Source organism: Myotis myotis, unplaced genomic scaffold (genome assembly GCF_014108235.1).
Source record: "Myotis myotis isolate mMyoMyo1 unplaced genomic scaffold, mMyoMyo1.p scaffold_m19_p_8, whole genome shotgun sequence".
In the NCBI taxonomy this organism is placed as follows: Eukaryota; Metazoa; Chordata; class Mammalia; order Chiroptera; family Vespertilionidae; genus Myotis; species Myotis myotis.
In genome coordinates, this window is record NW_023416390.1 from 7,885,001 (window position 1) to 7,903,357 (window position 18,357).

The window sequence follows — 18,357 nt, forward strand, 5'->3', positions numbered from 1 at the left end:
GAGAACATGATCTCCAATATAATAAATGTAGTATTATTTTCCCACCGATACCAACAATTTGTATCCTAAGTGTTTGTATGTTCTTCAATACCATTTTTGGAATATTTTACAATGTATATATTTAGGATTTATACCATTTTGCAAAATAATTTTAATAACATTTCACTTTAGAGAATTCAAAACCAGAAGGTACACAAGTGCATGCAGAACTCCCTGTGAAATGGGGGCCTGGGCACAGAGTGTTTCAGGAAGTGCTGTGGTGATCCAACGTTTTTTTCCTTAGCTATTTAGGATTCTACCACTTTGACTCCAGATCTTATACATTATGAAGTGCTTTTTCCAAAAAGCTTCTTCTTTCAATATAGCCAGACCTCATTTTACAATTATGCATTATCCTGTGAAGGTATATATAAACCAAAAGTCCCTACCTAGTGACTCATGAATTGCCGTGATTTTATTTTAACCAGAGATATGCATTCTCTCACAAAACTATCTCCAACCATAACAGATCAGCACACAAGTGATATTTAAGAGTTTTTAAATTATTCAAGATGCATTCTTCCTTAATTGATACACAGTAAATATGCATTTACCTCTCTGACACTATTTGTGCAAAACTTTAAAAATCAAATAAGTATGTCCTACCCATGTCATTAAAAACACAGCTGTGTTCAATTCATTCAGTATCTGTCCTAATTTAAAATCATACTGATTTCATCAGGTTAGATCTTACAACGTTTCTCTGCTCCTCGTATTCAACAAAATTAACTAGGAAAACCACCCCACAGGGATGTGTCTCTTGAGTAGAAGCAGTTAATCAATATGTATCCAGATCATTTCACTAGGTTTTCATGTGTTCATCAGAGACTACAAAAGCACACCATTTAAAATGGTGTAAATCCTAACTGGTTCTTATACACAGAGGTAAAAATTATTATTAAAACATCTTTAGGTTCAGACCAAAAGAATCATTTTAAAGTAATTTACTTCAATTTTGTAATATTCTTAAATGTTGTCCAGTAAATAGGATTATACTACTCCTTTGGAATCTCAACAATTGACTATTAAAAGCCTCATATCAGTAGCCATTACAAAGTATTAATTAAGTGCATGCATCATACTCATTAAGCATTTTTCTAAGTTTTTTAAATTCATTGCATCATTTAGTTCTACAACCATATGAAGCAAGGACTATTCCTATTCCCATTTTATAGGTGAGAAAATTGAGGTGCTGAGAGGTTAAGTAATTTGCCCAAGGTCATACATGCAATGAATGAGAGAGCCAACATTTTAACCCAAGTGGTTTGTCTCCAGAATCAATCATCTTAATTGCTGCATTAACCTATAACCTGTAACCTTAAACTCTGGAGGAGGCCAAGTAGAAGAAAGAAAGTAAACACATTCTTCATTTAATGAGCAAGAAGAGGGAAGATTTCTGTACAGTGCCCACTGAGTCTAACTGTACTAGATATTAATTCATTCCACAAAATAACGGGGAGCATTCTATGCCAACTTAAGGCAATTTCATTTTTATTTAAAACAACTGAATGCACTTTGGTTCTCAAGGAAAAACCATCTTGCTTTGCTCTTTAAAAGCCAGTATAGCATCGATGTCTAATTCCACCCTCAACTTCTTACGCACACGCACGCCTACCCATGTGCACACACGCATACACATGTGCACACACACATACACATGTGCACATACACATTCCTAAGATGCAAGCTCGATCTAGGTGGTTTGGTGTTTCTGGAGTGAAAAGGCAGCTGACCGATGTGCTCTTCAGTTCTGGGGCTTCCTCGTGAAGACCATAGCAGGAGCAGAACCTTTAGTAACTGACCGATGTGGTGGCTCTGTGAGGCTGAGGAGGCAAGAAGACCGGGTGGGAAGCCTTCCACTCACTGAGTTATAGCTCATGCACTTTATGTAATTCCTCTGAGCTTCAGGTCCCTTGTCTAAAAAAAAATGAGAATGATAACATCTACCTCATAAACTTATTGTATGTAGGACTGGCTGGGACAAGAATACAAATAGAGACCCACATACCATATGTCTAAATATTTAAACGTTGTAAATCAAGCCAACAGCCTGTTAAATAAAATATGTTCTCCTACCTTGACAAATATACCTTCATAACGACAAAAATCAAAAACAGTATGTGTAAAGCTATGATTTTTATAGGACCAAAAGTTGGCAAATATCAAAGACCAGGCCTTCTGTTGATGGGACAGCAGTTTTGGGATGAATGATAAAATAAAAGCTTATAGAATATAAATTGTGATCCATTTATTCCGTAACGTTTTTTGTCTTCGTTTTAGCAAAATGATTATGTTATTAAAAAATCGAGATTTTTACATAATGTGTTTTATATCAACTACAATGACTCAAAGATTCTTTAAAATTATAATTAAATATATCAAATCAGACTGCATATTTAAAATAAATATAAAAATCAAAGTGATTTTTTCATGTTTTTGTTATTTCCTTTGAACATTTGTTTATCAATTAAAATTAACATCAACAAGAATCAAACTTATAAATCAAAATTCTTTAATAGAGATGAACATTGTTTTAAAAATATAAAATCTTATTAAATATTTTAATACACTTACTCATAAATTCTAGTGTTCAATCCATCTAATTGCTACTATGAAGAATAAATATGTTTCATGTCATGCTACCTCTATATATGTCTATGTGTGTATATATGTATATATACATACATACATATATATACATATATACGTATATATACAAACTTAAAAGTAACATAGACTGTTGGTTTTTTAAATATATTTTTATTGATTTCAGAGAGGAAGGGTGAGGGATAGAGAGATAGAAACATCAATGACGACAGAGAATCATTGATCGGCTGCCTCCTGCATGCCCCATACTGGGGATGGAGCCCTCAACCCCAGCATGTGCCCTGACTGGGAATCAAACCATGACCTCCAGGTTCATAGGCGGACACTCAACCACTGAGCCATGCTGGCTGAGCAAAAGTAACATAGACTGTTTTATGACAAAATGTTTCCATGTGCAAGTGCTACAGAATCTGTGCCAATTGATGACTACTGCTGGGACTGCTAATCAGAACACAGAAAAGAAGGAGAAGAAAACTTCTGGAAAGCAATCGTTGTTATGCAAGAATCTTTGTACTTACACTATGAGAGGAAAATTGCACTAATTAATCAGTGGGCCTTCTCCGTTACCTGAAATCTCCCATTGTTCAAATCCTCCCCATACTCCAAAGCTCTATTTACTTGTGAAGTTAACAGCAGCACGATCAACATATCTGTGCAACACTTGGAGGCACCGCCCTTCACTTCAGAGACACAGGGCAAGAGCTGTGGGAAGCATTGCTCTGGGGCCGTGAGAGCCGATGCTTATGGCCAAGGATCACATTGTGTCCATGCTGAGTGTCTGTCCTTTAGGAGTTTGCCATCTAATCTTGTCCAATCTAACACTGACGGCATCAAAGAATCTAACAAAGGTACAGTCTGCTCTGTTCTGTTCTGTTTTGGTTTTGTATTTGTGATATGTAGGGCTCTCTAACACACAGGATGCAAGACCTGGGCCCCTCTTGCCCAGGCTTAAGGGAAGTCCTAGGCATATGGATTAAACATTCAGATAGTAGAGCATGTCAGGTATGTAGTCAGTGTTCACTAAATGGCAGTCATTGTGGTGATGAATTTTAAAGTGTTTGCTCAAACTGAATACTGCCTATGTACAATATTTTATGGAACTTAAACAATATTTTAAACACCCATTGTAGAATTAAGAGATTTCTAGTCATTCATTCATTCATTCATTCATTCATTCATTCAATGAAAATTTACTAGGTACCTATTATATGCAAGGCATTATGTTAGGAATACTGGTAGTACAGAGATGTTGCCCCTGTTTTAAAGAGGTTCACAGTCTACAGCCATTATTTTTAACCAATTTGGGCAGCCAGGGGATGTTTGGCAATGTCTCAAAACATTTTTTATTGTCACAACTGTGGAGAAGTTGGGATATGCTACTGGCATCTAGTGTGTAGAGGCCAGGGATGCTGCTAAATATCCTACAATCCATAGGACAGCCCACCACCACAACACAAAATTATCTGGCCCCGAATGTCAATAGCGCCAAGAATGAGACATACTAGTCTACTAAGAGAAATAAATTATGTGTCAAGATATAATAGATGTATGTACAATGTGCATCTAAAGTAAAGTAAAGCTTGCTCTAGGTTTATCACTGCAGAGCTATTCTTAATAGAGAAAAATTAGTGAGAAAACAAAATAAAACAGAGATACTAAATTGTGGAATGAATCATTTCAAGTTAACTTCTTTTATTGTCTATCTTTTTCCCCCCACCCTTCTATTTAAATTCTACTAACTTATGTTATGATTAAAAGCTCCTCATGAAACCTTCTTTGCTATTCATCCCCAACAGAGCTTCTCTTTGAACCTTCTATATTAGGACTTGAGTTTTGAAAACTACATATTTTGGCCATTAATTATATTGTTTTCAAACTGCTCCAAATGCTCTTGACAAATAAAATTTAAGTTCCTGATACAGCTCTCCCGTTTTACATTTGTTTCACAAATGTCCCACAAAACCTTTCATAGCCTCAGGCACATGAAAAATACCTTTTGTTTAAAGGGACTATTAGCTAACTGAGCTCAGAGGCTTCTCAATATGTTTATCAAACAGGCTTGGAGATGTAATTCCAATTCAGGTGAAACAGTAACACATATTGACAATACAGAGAAAAATAAAGTGTCTCCAAATCCATTAGTCACATTAAAGCCACCAAAACAAGCATCAGCACAAACAAGATGGAGGAAAAAAAGAAAGAAAAGAAGGGTCCAAATTTCTAGTCCATGTAAAGATGAAAAGCCTGCTAAACGTTATCCCTGGTGGGTGATGGATCAGATGGGGTGTCACCGTACAGGTCCCTCTGCCCTTGGACTACACAAATATCATCAAGGGAAGAGCTGACGATAACCCTTTAAATAATATGGGAGGAGCCCTAACTGGTTTGGCTCAGTGGATAGAGTGTCAGCCTGGGGACTGAGGGGTCCCAGGTTCGATTCTGGTCAAGGGCATGTACCTTGGTTGCAGGCACATCCCCAGTGGGGGGTGTGCAGGAGGCAGCTGATCGATGTTTCTCTCATCGATGTTTCTAACTCTCTATCCCTCTCCCTTCCTCTCTGTAAAAAAATCAGTAAAATATATTTAAAATAAAAAAAATAAAATAAATAAATAAATAATATGGGAGGACATTCAGATCACATGCTCTATGTGTTAGGCGTTATACCACTGCAAGCTGCTCTTAAGAGACCCCGGAACCTTGAATATAAACATAACTAGTATGAACACTGATTGATTTAAGACATTTTTACAGCCAACTGATGTTCACCATCTCTAACTGTCTTTTCTCCACAACACATGCCCACATGAGCATAGTATTGCTCCTCTTAGAAACTTCAACTTGAATCCAGCATAAATGCTAACTTTATACTGTCAACAGAAATAGCAGCCTGGCGGGTGTGGCTCAGTGGTTGAGCATTGATCTATGAACCAGGAGATCATGGTTTGATTCTCAGTCAAGGCATATGCCTGGGTTGTGGGCTCCATCCCCAGGGTCGGGCAGGTAGGAGGCAGCCAATCGATGGTTCTCTCTCATCATTGATGTTTCTATCTCTCTCTCCCTCTCCCTTCCTCTCTGAAATCAGTAAAAATATGTATTTTTTTAAAAAATAGCATCTGACTGCATGATCATTAGCGCTTCTGGTCTCAGGACCACACTAACTTAGTTTTTGAGAAGTAAAATAAGGTGGCCTTAATTGATTTCATCTCATGTGGGGGTGGTAAGTAGAAAATCAAATAAATTACGTCTTTAAAAAATTTTTATATGTTTTTATTGATTCTGGAGAGAGAGGACAGGAGAGGGAGGGAGAGAAACATCGATTGGGTGCCTCTTCCCGTACGCACCCCAGCTGGGTATCAAACCTGCAACCCAGGCATGTGCCTCGACTGGGAATAAAACCAGCCACCTTTCGGTGCATGGATGACACTCAACCAATTGAGCCACATAGGGCCATAGGGCCGGGCCATATCTAATCTTCTTATAATTGTTATTTCTTAAAGGGGTTAGACGTAAACTTGCAGGAATTTTCAAATCTAATACATATATTTTAATCCATGGGTCTCAGATGCTGTCCTTCCTGTCTTTAATTCCTATCTAAAGTAAGAACTGCATTTTATAGCCTCCAAACTTTGCCAAAAATGATAATGTGCCTTCCCTTTCATTTCTATTTATTCCTAAAAGTCTTCAAAGTACATTTTGTACTCTAGTTGATTTGGTACAGATTTCATGTTTTTACAAAGAAATTACTTTGTTAAATTTTTAAGTGGTTCAATTTTGAAAAATTCTGCCAGGTTCCTAAAACAATGGCACATTAAGCATAATGTCACGATGCAACCAAACTCCATAAAAATAAATGAGCCACTAAGTCTCTGGCACTCACTTAGTAATGCGTGAGAGTGTTTGGAAATAATTATCATTGCCCTATATTCTTACCTGGTGTTAACATTGTTCATATACCTACAACTGACTGTCTTCTAAACATGTTAGAAAAAATATGATCTGCTGAAATGTTAATTGCCATCTTGGTCTCTTCATTCTAAGTAAACTCTAACACTGAAAAAAAAAAAAAAAAAAGTTGTCCCTTGCCCTCCATCCTGGAAGAAAAGCCACACTTTCAATTACTATATCCTTAAGTTTTCCCGGTCGCAACTGAATTGGTTTCCCAAATCATAGGCTCATGGACCAGTGACCCAAACTGTCTAAGAGGGTGTGAGGTCCAAGATTTGAGGCAAGAGGCAATTGCCCAACTATAGGGACTAGCAATGTGACATTTTTTCATTGCAGGGGTCATAGAGCAAATTTACACCTATTACCATAAGATATTCATTCCACCTCCATTCACATTTACAGCCATCGCTCTATTTCTGGGACACAGCCTGCTATTCTCTCTGAGATGAGTAATTAAGTGATTCTGGCTACGCACATACCAAAAGTCACTGTACTCAAGTTTTCTCCTCTCTGAGTCCTGATTGCAATGAGTGGCTCATGATGTGCTTCCTAAAATACGTTTACTGACTTCGCTGGTCTTTTACAGGAAGAAGTTATTTTCTGAGATACTGCTTTGTCCTTTTTGTCAGTTAACCTTTCAATAGAATACCCAGAGGCAGTCCTCTTCTCAGGACCTCCATCCACAATACGAATATCGTGGTTTCCTGCCTGGTACGAGTGTTCAAAAACAAAGGACAGGGATGAAGCACATTCGGGTTTTCAGAAATCCCTTACATGGGTAGAATTACTTACAAGAAAGACAGTTCCTCCAAGGGTTGTATTTCCCAGCATAAGTCAATATTCCATAACGCAAAATGGTGCGTGCGAGCCCATATAAAAAAAATGAAATATTTGCTTGGAAAAAACACAAATTAGCATTAATCATCTACCTCCTGAGTGAAGCATGTCATTCACAAAGAACTTAATGAGAACAAATCTAGGGTGCTGAGAAATGCCCTTTCACAACTATCTACACAACAAACGCCTTTGTGCTGTTCTCATATCCCCCCTAACATTTCCTTATTTCCAAATAATGACCAAAAATTGACCTTGATTGCAGTGTTCAAACTGGATGAATTTAATAAGGCAGCCAACTGAATCAATTTTACAAATAACTATATTTGTATTGTCTACATTGTTTCCAGAAAGAAGCCCAAACTTCCCTTGTATTTCTCAGTTATCTAAACTGCCTCAGTAAAGGCTGGCCTTTGCTAAATGTAAATAGACTCAGATACACAGTGGAGGAATTCTGTTAAACAAAGGCCGTTTATTTTTTAGATTTGAGGCAGCTTCCAGTTAAAAGCTAAAGACCATATCAGCAAAACCAAAGTAATATGGCATTACTTTTCCTCCCAAATGGATCTAATTTATAAATATACTGTATATGACTTTCCTCATAGCTCACAAGCTCTTTAGACAAAACCCATACCACAAATTTTCTCCAAAATAAATGACAACACATGATGATTTATCATATCTCCTCAGGCTTCGATGTGTGTGTTTTACATGGTATATGATGTAAAGTATATAAATTGATTGAGCATAATATCTGAGATCCTCAAATAACCTTATCAGGTCACACTGTTATGTATTTTCAAATAGAGTCTTATTTTATTTTTTAATGTAGAAAGTTTAAAGTTAAGAATGCCAGATGACAAAGTTAAATATTCATTCAAAACATACTTTTTCCATGTTTTCACTCCACCCCCAAAGTGCTTGCAGAGAGTACCCATTTTGAGAATTACACAGTGCTAAGCACTTAGAGGTTTTCAATAACTCCAGGAAAATATGTCCCTAACCTCACTGAGGTACAGTTTTAAATTGCCACCTTATGTATTAATTCAGCATGTTAAAGTCGCACAAGAGGATGCCTGATGCCATGCGGAATCTAGAATTTAAAAGTTTTTCATTGACGTTCATAAAATTGCAAACAATACTGAGTCAACAAAGGGGATTTCATGCACTTAATTAAATTGACAGTCAAAAGCTTTCTATATTATGGGGTTGTTATCATATGATTTTTATTTTAAAAGATACTCTTCCAGCAATAAACTCCAGTATTCTTGAGCACTACTTCACCCTTTCCAATAAGTGAAAGCTATAAAGAAATATGAAGGGTCTATTTGTTGCTAAATATTACAGAGACATTCTATTTAGCAAAAACCCATTATCTTTATGCTTTGTATCCAAGACTGCTTATCCTCTCTGAATGGAGAAGTGAACAGCACTTGGCATTTCTTAGTTGATAGTGGGTGCTTAAATAGTATGCATTCATCAGTACCCAATTGTATCAGCTTTTGTCCACTCTCCTCTCCAGGTATAGCTGTCATTAGCCGAAAGTGCAATGTTAAAAATTAAAATGGGGACAGATTGGCTGGCAGGGCAAAGGGGAATCCTACTTCCAATGACATGTATCCTCTGAAAAAAAAAAAATGTATTCATAGGAAAACCAGCCCTTGCATATATGTACATTCAGGAAATTATTCAGTCTTTATTTTATGGGGCATTTTCTCCCTGCCTTCAAGAGGAGGATGAGAGGCCGAAGTTGGCTATGTGATAAGCCATCACAAAGGAGAAAGACAAATAGGAGCTTTGGGTATACCTATTCATTCCCCCAAACAACAACAACAAAACAGGAAAGATGCTTGGTGTAATATCAATCTTCTTAAATTTATTAAGACTTGTTTTGTGGCCTAACTTATGATCTCCTCTGTAGAATGTGTACTTGAGAAGAATGTGTGTTTTGCCCAAACCATTTTCAATTTAAAATTACAACATTTTGACCCCATGATCTCACTTGGGACTCCAGTGATTCTTTTTAAAGCCCTCTTCATGTATTTAAACAACAATATGTTGGAAGATGCTCTTTATTTTTTAAAAGTCAGTTTTCCCAAGAGAAGTACATTAACTCTGGCTTTCTCTCGCCCCCTCAGTGAAGGCTGCTCTCAGGAAAAGTACCCGATCTCCTCTGGAAAGAACTGAATTTTAACCTTAATCATTAACATGCCACTCAATCCAGCTAATGCTCGTTCCGAATTGATAATGAACACCAAGATGGTTTCTGTATTAACGTAATCCAAAAACACCCAGAAAATAGAGCGATGAAAGAACTGTCCTGTATGAACTCCCCTCTAAATCTCTGCGGTCAATTGTATTAAGGAGAGAGGCAAGGGATGAGCTCCCAAGAGCATAACTGCCCTTGTGGACAATAAAAGGCTTTCCTGGCATTAGTTCCATATGCTGAAGATGGCATCTTCTTTTGCTTCCCTAGAACTAGAAATTGGCAGTTAGCACAGGCATTGTAATCACATCTATTTCTAGAAACCACCATTTCTGTGTTTAGTTTTTAAACACAGAAATAAAAGTGTGCAGCCTTCACTCAGTGTTAACCAGTGGGCTCCAGCCTCCACCGTCTCCACTGTCTGCAAAAGTTCCCTTTGCCCATTTCAAAAAACAGTGCTTAAGTTTTCTGGTACAAGAGTGCACATCCCCACACTATTAATGCCCTTAACATTTCCCCAGGTTTAAAATGGCTCTCTACCACAGATACAGCCTCATGAATGCACCCTGATAATTCAACATTTTCAGGATCTTCAAATACTTCCTAACCTCCTCAGTAGAGATTGAGAGTAAATTACATTCAATAGGATTAGGAGCCAGTGAGAATAGCCAAAAAGCAGTCGCTGAATTTTTTGTTTTAGAATTTTAAAACTCTTTACCACTGAGAAAACCATTTCCTAGATTATAAAGAGAAATATATGGCTTCCATAGGAACAATTACAATGCTAAATACATGTAACTCATGTTTCCTATGCCATGCCAGCATGGAAATGGGAGTGAAAGAATGGGAGCAGTATCCAGAGTCCCAGAGAATCGAGGAATATAATTATCTTGTCTCTGAGCCCAGAAGTGAAATCCCTGTAACCCATCAACCTACAAATTCCTCCCTTCCTCATCTTTAGAATGTCAGGGGCAGTTAAGATCAGAGCCTAAACGGGATCAAATATTAGAACATTCAAGTCTTGTTTCTTACTTGGGCACTTGGCTCAGCCTTTCTAAGACTTAAGTACCTCATCTGCCACATGGAAATATTGATTGCTTTGAAGATTAAAAGAAATAGGACATGTAGCCTAAACACAGCACCTAGTGTTTAAATTCTCTGAGTTTCTCCACTCTCTTCTCCTTTCCCTCACTCAAGTTCACCTCTTCCTGTGTTCTCATCAGTGGTTGCATTGCTCCTATTCTTCCTTAGGACCCACATATAGCAAAACGGTGCATCTGGATCTGTGGATCCTGAAGACAAAGCCAATGCAAGGCCTGGGAGGAAAGTCGAAACGTAGGTTTCCTGGGAGTCTCAGAAAGCCTCCTTGCCTCGCACCCGTAACAATTTGGGTCATTGCCTATACTTCTGACCAACACCCATGGTCAGAGGACTAAAATTATTGATGGGCTTAGGTCTAAATCACACTTTCGATTCTTGGAGAAATTGGGGATACTCTACCAAACCACATGGACCAAATAAAGGAAGGAGTAGATCCCCAAATGACTACTGCCAGAAGTGGGTTTAGAGAAGATCCATCCTCCTGTATCATCCATCTCCCCATGATCACTCCTCTTTAGTGGCTATGTCATGAGTTTGCTAAAGTCTCCCCAAAATTCCATAATGCAAGTAATTACATATATAATCCAACGTGTCTGCTTCCTGGATACTATCAGGTCTTCTAGCCTCTGGGGAACGCATTCCAGTCCCAATCAAACTAAATGAACTAAGTTCCCACCCCAAGTTCTTGAGGAAGGCCATAACTCCCCCAAATATTCCACACATTCTCTCATGGGTAGATGGGATCTCTCACTTGGGCCGCTCTCACTTGGGCCATTTTCATCCCTTAGCTTCTCACTTTCTCAGCTTCTATCTTCTCACCATATCAACTGGACTATCCTCTTTTACTCCACAAAATAGAATGCAGTTTGTCAATTTTATTAAAACTTTAGGTGGAATGGGAAAGGATTGCAGAAAAAGGTAGATCGGGAAATAATTTAAAACTGGGTTTAAAAATTTCTGTTCTCAGAAGTTTCTTGGCTATGTGCCAAACTTAATTCCCCCCATCCCCCACCCACCCCTCAAACTTGATCTCCTGCCAGGCAGCCACCTCTCCAGCTATCTCCCCTGCTCCACATTTTAGGAGTAACATCCTACCTCGCCAACCCATCAGGGAAAAATCTTAAGTATTCACTAGTACTGCCTGCAGAACACTTTAGCTCCACATCCCCATTCAAAGGAGTGTGTCTCTCATTCATTTGATAATATAAATTCGGTGTAGTGTAATGACAACATCTCCAATATTTAATTTCCTTATGCTGAATTTAATTCCTTGGCTCTAATATTTAAACTAAACAAAGAAATAAAGACATATTAAACCACATCTTATGGGCTTTTTGCAATTTCAAATTTTAAAATTAAAAGAAGACTACAAACAGCTGGTACTTGGTCCCACGATTCTGCAGCCCCAGAAGTAGTCTGTGGAGGGAGGGGGAAAGGTGGGGAAAATGGGAGAGAGGCGTAATACTATCGACTCTAAAAACACAGTTACAAAAAAAAAAAGTAGTTCGTGGGTTTCCCCTATTGCTTTAATATATAAATTGTGTTTGACAGTAAGGACTAATTCTCCATGTCAACGCTTCCCCAACTTAAAGTGTTTGTGTATACCTGTTGGAAATTCTGTCCCTATGAACCCCATAGCCATTGTTCCATTCCTCTTCTTCTGAACTACAAAGTATTACCATCATGTCCAAGAAAGCTAGCATATTCCTTAAAAGCACACCTAGTCCAGTGTTCTGCTTCCACAGGTGAGCTGTTAAGTGTAATATAGTACCACCGTTGACATATGTATTAACTGAGATTCCGACACACAGTGGCTTATACTGTTGCAGGAGAGAGACCAGAACTTTATCTCCTGATTCCTGGCACTGGGCTTGGACTCTGTAGACTCGGTAGATTCCAGCAAGCACCCGGTAGATGCAAACAGCGTCTCAGTGTTACTGCTCCCCTCCCAGGTTCCGGTGGTCCTTCATTATTCGCAGACATGTTTCCACCCAGCACTCTCTCCACTGTACTCCCTGAAAGTCACAGTCCCCTTTCCTTGGTTTCTGCTCCCTTAGGCTATGCTAAGCCTGGCATCGTGAGCTTTAAAATAAATTGCAAGCCACTTTCCAGATGTCTTTCCTGGAATCTGGAAGCTACTAAGAAAAATAGTCAGTGCCTGGTGCAGGGTAAGCTTGACTGGCTATCCCCCCAAATCCTATGTTGTTGATCAATACATGGCTTCATACCTAAGGGTCTCTCGAGAGTCTAGCAAATGCATTTAGGGGGAAGGGTGGTGCTCTTTACACTGATGTTAGGTTTGTGTTTAATAGTTTGTATATAATGGTTCTTGTATTTAAGAACCATTGTATTTGATTGTTATCCCTTTTAAAAAAATTATTTTATTGAGAATATTATAGATGTCCCCCATCCCCCCCCTTGGTCCACTTCCACCATCTCCCACCCCACCCCAGGCCTTCACCTGATGTCTGTGTCCATGGGTGATGCATACCCTAAATAATAAAAGCATAATACACTAAGTGTCCGACCGATCGGTTGACTCTCTGGTCAACTGCTCGACCAGTTGCTCTGACACACACTGACCACCAAGGGGCAGAAACTCCCACTGGTACATTAGCTTGCTGCTGGAGTCTGGCTGATTGGTACTGGGTGAGAGGGCCAGACACACCTTGGAGCCCTCCCATGGTCCTTCCCCAGCTGGCCGGTCCCCATCAGCCCCGATTGGGACTGGGCAAGACGGCCCCTATCGGCCCCGATTGCCAGCCAGGCCGAGGGACTCCACCCATGCACAAATTTGTGCACCAGGCCTCTAGTATGCTTATCCGTTCTTGGGTTAATCTCCTCTCATCCTTCCCCACGCCTCCCTTCTGTTTGAGATCTGTCAGTCTGTTCCATGCTTCTATGTCTCTGGATCTATTTTGTTCATTAGGTTATTTTGTTCATTCGATTGCACATATAAGTGAGATCATGTGATACTTCTTTTTCTCTGGCTGGCTTATTTTGCTTAGCATAATACTCTCCAGGCCCCTCCATGTTGTCTCAAAGGGTAAGAGGTCCTTCATTTTTACTGCTGCATAGTATTCCATGGTGTAAATGTACCACAGCTTTTTATCCACTCATCTACTGATGAGCACTTGGGCTGTTTCCTGATCTTAGCTATTGTAAATAAAAATTAGAGGTCTGGGCAGAGAATGGATGGAGGAGAAAGAGAATAAAGTGGAACTGCCTGAGGCTACTGCTATCAGGTGAGAGGTGATGGCTACAGTAGGGATGGGCGGATTCAGATGTGTTTTGGAGACAGAGCTGGCAGACTTGCTTGCAGTGGATGTGAGTGTGGGGAGGAGAGAAAGGTGGCAATCAAAAACGCCCCTTGGGCTTGGCTTGAGAAATTATATTGGTGCTTATTAATCGGATTCAGAAGACTTGGAGAGGTGCAAATTTGGAGGAGAAAACCCAGTGCTCTTTTATGGTACTTTTATTTTGACAACATGCACTGAAGAAGAGACATTTGTATTTTTCTAACTGGGAAATACTTAAAAACTCTTATTTTAGTCTCCTGAAATGTTAGCATTTGGTGAAGCTAGTCCTCCTGACTGGCCAAAGAGACAATGCCACCCTCCCTTCACTTACTGACTTATACGTTCCATTTGCACCTGTCCGACACTGTCTGCAGTCCACTTGCCCCTAGAGCAGCGCTTCTCAACCTGTGGGTCGCGACCCCTTTGGCGGTCGAACGACCCTTTCACAGGGGTCGCCTAAGACCATCCTGCATATCAGATATTTACATTACGATTCACAACAGTAGCAACATTACAGTTCTGAAGTAGCAACGAAAATAATTTTATGGTTGGGTCACAACATGAGGAACTGTATTTAAAGGGCCAGAAGGTTGAGAACCGCTGCCCTAGAGCTTGCTACTGAAAGTGTTAGGAAGCGACAGCTCAAGAGAAACTAAGACTCATACCTGCTTCCGTGACATGGTACCAACCCACAGCATGACTTAAAGTGACAGGAGAAAATAAATGTGCTGGTGCTCAGGACTGCAGCAGCCAAACATGTACCACACAGGGGCTAACAAGTCCAGAAGAGCATACAGTGTGCGCAATATTTTATACCATTTCTTAAACATCAAATAGCTCTCATGCCAAATGAGACACTTTTATTTTAAGTCTTTGCAAAGAGTACAATCAGTTCTGCTCCTGCTTGGAAGACGGGAGTTTGCTCTGATAGAGCAGGGACAAGCTGAGGACAAGGCAAATGTGATGTTTGTGCAGGCACCGTCTCATACATGAGCAGCACTAGATGGATGCAGAAAACTGCACCCAATTGATCTAAACTACGCAGGAATACATGACACACACACACATACACATACACACACACACACACACACACACACACACGCGCGCGCGCGCGCGCCTCAGACAGCTGCACCTCAGTTCACCAGCCTGTTCTGAGCCGCGCTCACACACCTCTGGGATGAAAACTTCCCACCTGGTGTCAGAGAACTTCCTGCCACACTTGACAATGATTCAGGAGCTTCGAACCCCCCCAATGCCCATGAGTGAACTTCAGGTGTGTGGGGAGGTGAAGAGCCGTATTTACTGGAATAGATGTGTCCTAACAATTCCATGTATGCAAAACAGTGCTCCCACTTTCATTAGGTCCCTATGTTGTGTGTCACTGCAAAGTGTCTGAGTGCCTGACCCCTCAGTGCTTCATTCCATAAGCCCTGGAACACAGAGCAGAACTGGCTGCCTTTGGAGTTCAAATGTCTAGAGCAGGGGTGGGCAAACTTTTTGACTCGAGGGCCACAATGGGTTCTTAAACTGGACCGGAGGGCCGGAACAAAAGCATGGATGGAGTGTTTGTGTGAACTAATATAAATTCAAAGTAAACATCACTACATAAAAGGGTACGGTCTTTTTTCTTTTTCTTTTTTTTTTTTTAGTTTTATTCATTTCAAACGGGCCGGATCCAGCCCGCGGGCCGTAGTTTGCCCATGGCTGGTCTAGAGTCATCAGGGTGATTGGAGAAATCTAATCATATAGTGTCTCTGAATCACAAAACAGATTTAATGGCAATGCTTAGAATGAGAAAGTTTAATTTTTCACTCTAATTGTTTTAGCATTTTTTAAATTTCATATTTACAAAAGGAAAAGGAAGTAATGAAGAGTTCTTTTTAGTTTTAAAAGAAATAGTCCATTTTGTGAAGTGTGTATGTGCATTTGCGTATTGGGGATGAAGTTATAAATGTAACCTAAATTCATCCTGACAAAAAGTGCTAATGTTGCTTAATTGTCGGATACTTACAGTGAAGTGAAAACAGAAAGGAAGGGGAGAGGAGGGAAGGGGAGGAAAAGGGAAGGGAGGGCAGAGAAGGTGAGGAGAGGGGAGGGGAAGCGAGCAGAGGGGAGAGGACTAGAGGGGAGAGCAGAGAAGGTGGGGGAGGGGAGGGGAAGCTAGCAGATGGGAGAGGACTAGCGGGGAGCGCAGAGAAGGTGGGGGGGGGAGGGGAGGGGAGCTAGCCGAGGGGAGAGGAATAGCGGGGAGATCATAGAGGTGAGGAAGGGGAGGGGAAGCGAGCAGAGGGAGAGGAGAGGGTAAGGGGCAGAGAAAGTGAGAGAGGGGAGGGGACTAGAGGGGAGAGCAGAGAAGGTGGGGGGAGGGGAAGGGAAGCGAGCAGAGGGGAGAGGAATAGAGGGGAGGGCAGAGAAGGTGGGGAGGGGAAGGGAAGCGAGCAGAAGGGAGAGGAATAGAGGGGAGGGCAGAGAAGGTGAGGAGAGGGGAAGGAAGCGAGCAGAGGGGAGAGGACTAGAGGGGAGGGCAGAGAAGGTGAGGAGAGGGGAAGGGAAGCGAGCAGAGGGGAGAGGAATAGAGGGGAGGGCAGAGAAGGTGAGGAGAGGGGGAAGGGAAGCGAGCAGAGGGGAGAGGAATAGAGGGGAGGGCAGAGAAGGTGAGGAGAGGGGAAGGGAAGCGAGCAGAGGGGAGAGGACTAGAGGGGAGAGCAGAGAAGGTGGGGGGAGGGGAAGGGAAGCGAGCAGAGGGGAGAGGACTAGAGGGGAGAGCAGAGAAGGTGGGGGGAGGGGAAGGGAAGCGAGCAGAGGGGAGAGGACTAGAGGGGAGAGCAGAGAAGGTGGGGGGAGGGGAAGGGAAGGGAAGACAAGGGGAGTGGAGAAAGTGTACTCTCTTCACTGCCTAATGAGAAAATCATGCTTGGAAAAAAAATGGTGGAGTAGAAGAGTCTTAGTATTCACCAAAACACCATGAAGTTCTTCTAAGCTAGACATACATGTGGCATCTTTTATGGAAAAAGTAGAAGAGAAGAAAATATCAACACCAAGAGGTTTGAAACCGTCCATTCTGAAGCCCTGGAGTTCCGGCGCCCCTCCAGCTGACCCCCCAGCTCAGTGTGGGCGTGTACCAGGGAGTCCTGTCCCCTAGGGGCTAGGCTTCCCCAATAAACTGCTTTTAACTATTGCACGTCAGGCCCCATTTTGCCTACGGATAAAAAGTGTGTTGTTAACCCTGACATGTATTTCTGATCATAAGAGAGATAATGTTTAAATATCTACCTCAGATCAGTTTAATAGTTTGAAATAAATTGACTCAAAAATGTATATTCACGAAGAGAATGCTATTTCAGGAAGTTTATATTATGATATTAAAATAGTTTTATCATTGAAACATTTGCTGTTTTCCCCTTTTCACCTCCCACGTTATGAAGGATAAAGGCTTTATCATGCACTAATGATGCTTCGTTAACATCAAGCAATCGCGTAGTCTCAGTGAGCCACTGCTGTATAAATGCATTAGGAACAGAACAAAGCTATTGGTGTTATTAAAGTATTTTTTAATTCACTCAGTTATCAATGATTTTTTTCAGTTATTTCTGAATAATGGGATCTGGGAACAGCTTATGTTTTCTGTTTTGTTTTTTTGTTTTTGTTCAGTTTTCTATATAAAGGATGTGAGCTTTTATAGTCACAGAGAAAGGTTAATTTTTACATTTAAGTTTCATTTATTAAAATCCCATCAATCCTGCTTTAGCCATACAAAGATGAAGAAGGCAAGAATCCTCTTTCAAGCTCATTGGAGAGACAGGTCAATAAACCAGGCCATCCCAACGCAAGGACCATCCCTTTGGTATAGAACAGGTGTGCACCGGGCAGCAGTATCATGCAAACATGCAACAATGGAGACCCATGGCTTTGGAGCCAGAGGAAGCATGGTCCAATATGGGCTCTGCTGGTTGACCTCGGGACGTTGGTAGCCGCCCTACATTGCTCCACAGTCAGTCACAGGATCGGGTGAAATAATGTATGTACAGCTTTGACACAGTGCCTGCTCATACTAAGTCAGTGATGGAGAACCTATGACACGCGAACTCATTTTTTTGGTTGATTTTTCTTTGTTAAATGGCATTTAAATACATAAAATAAATATCAAAAATATACATCTTTGTTTTACTATGGTTGCAAATATCAAAAAATTTCTATATGTGACACGGCACCAGAGTTAAGTTAGGGTTTTTCAAAATGCTGACACGCCGAGCTCAAATGGTTCGCCATCACTGTACTAAGCGTTCAAAAATAGCACGTTTTTAAAATAGAGCGTAGAGAAGC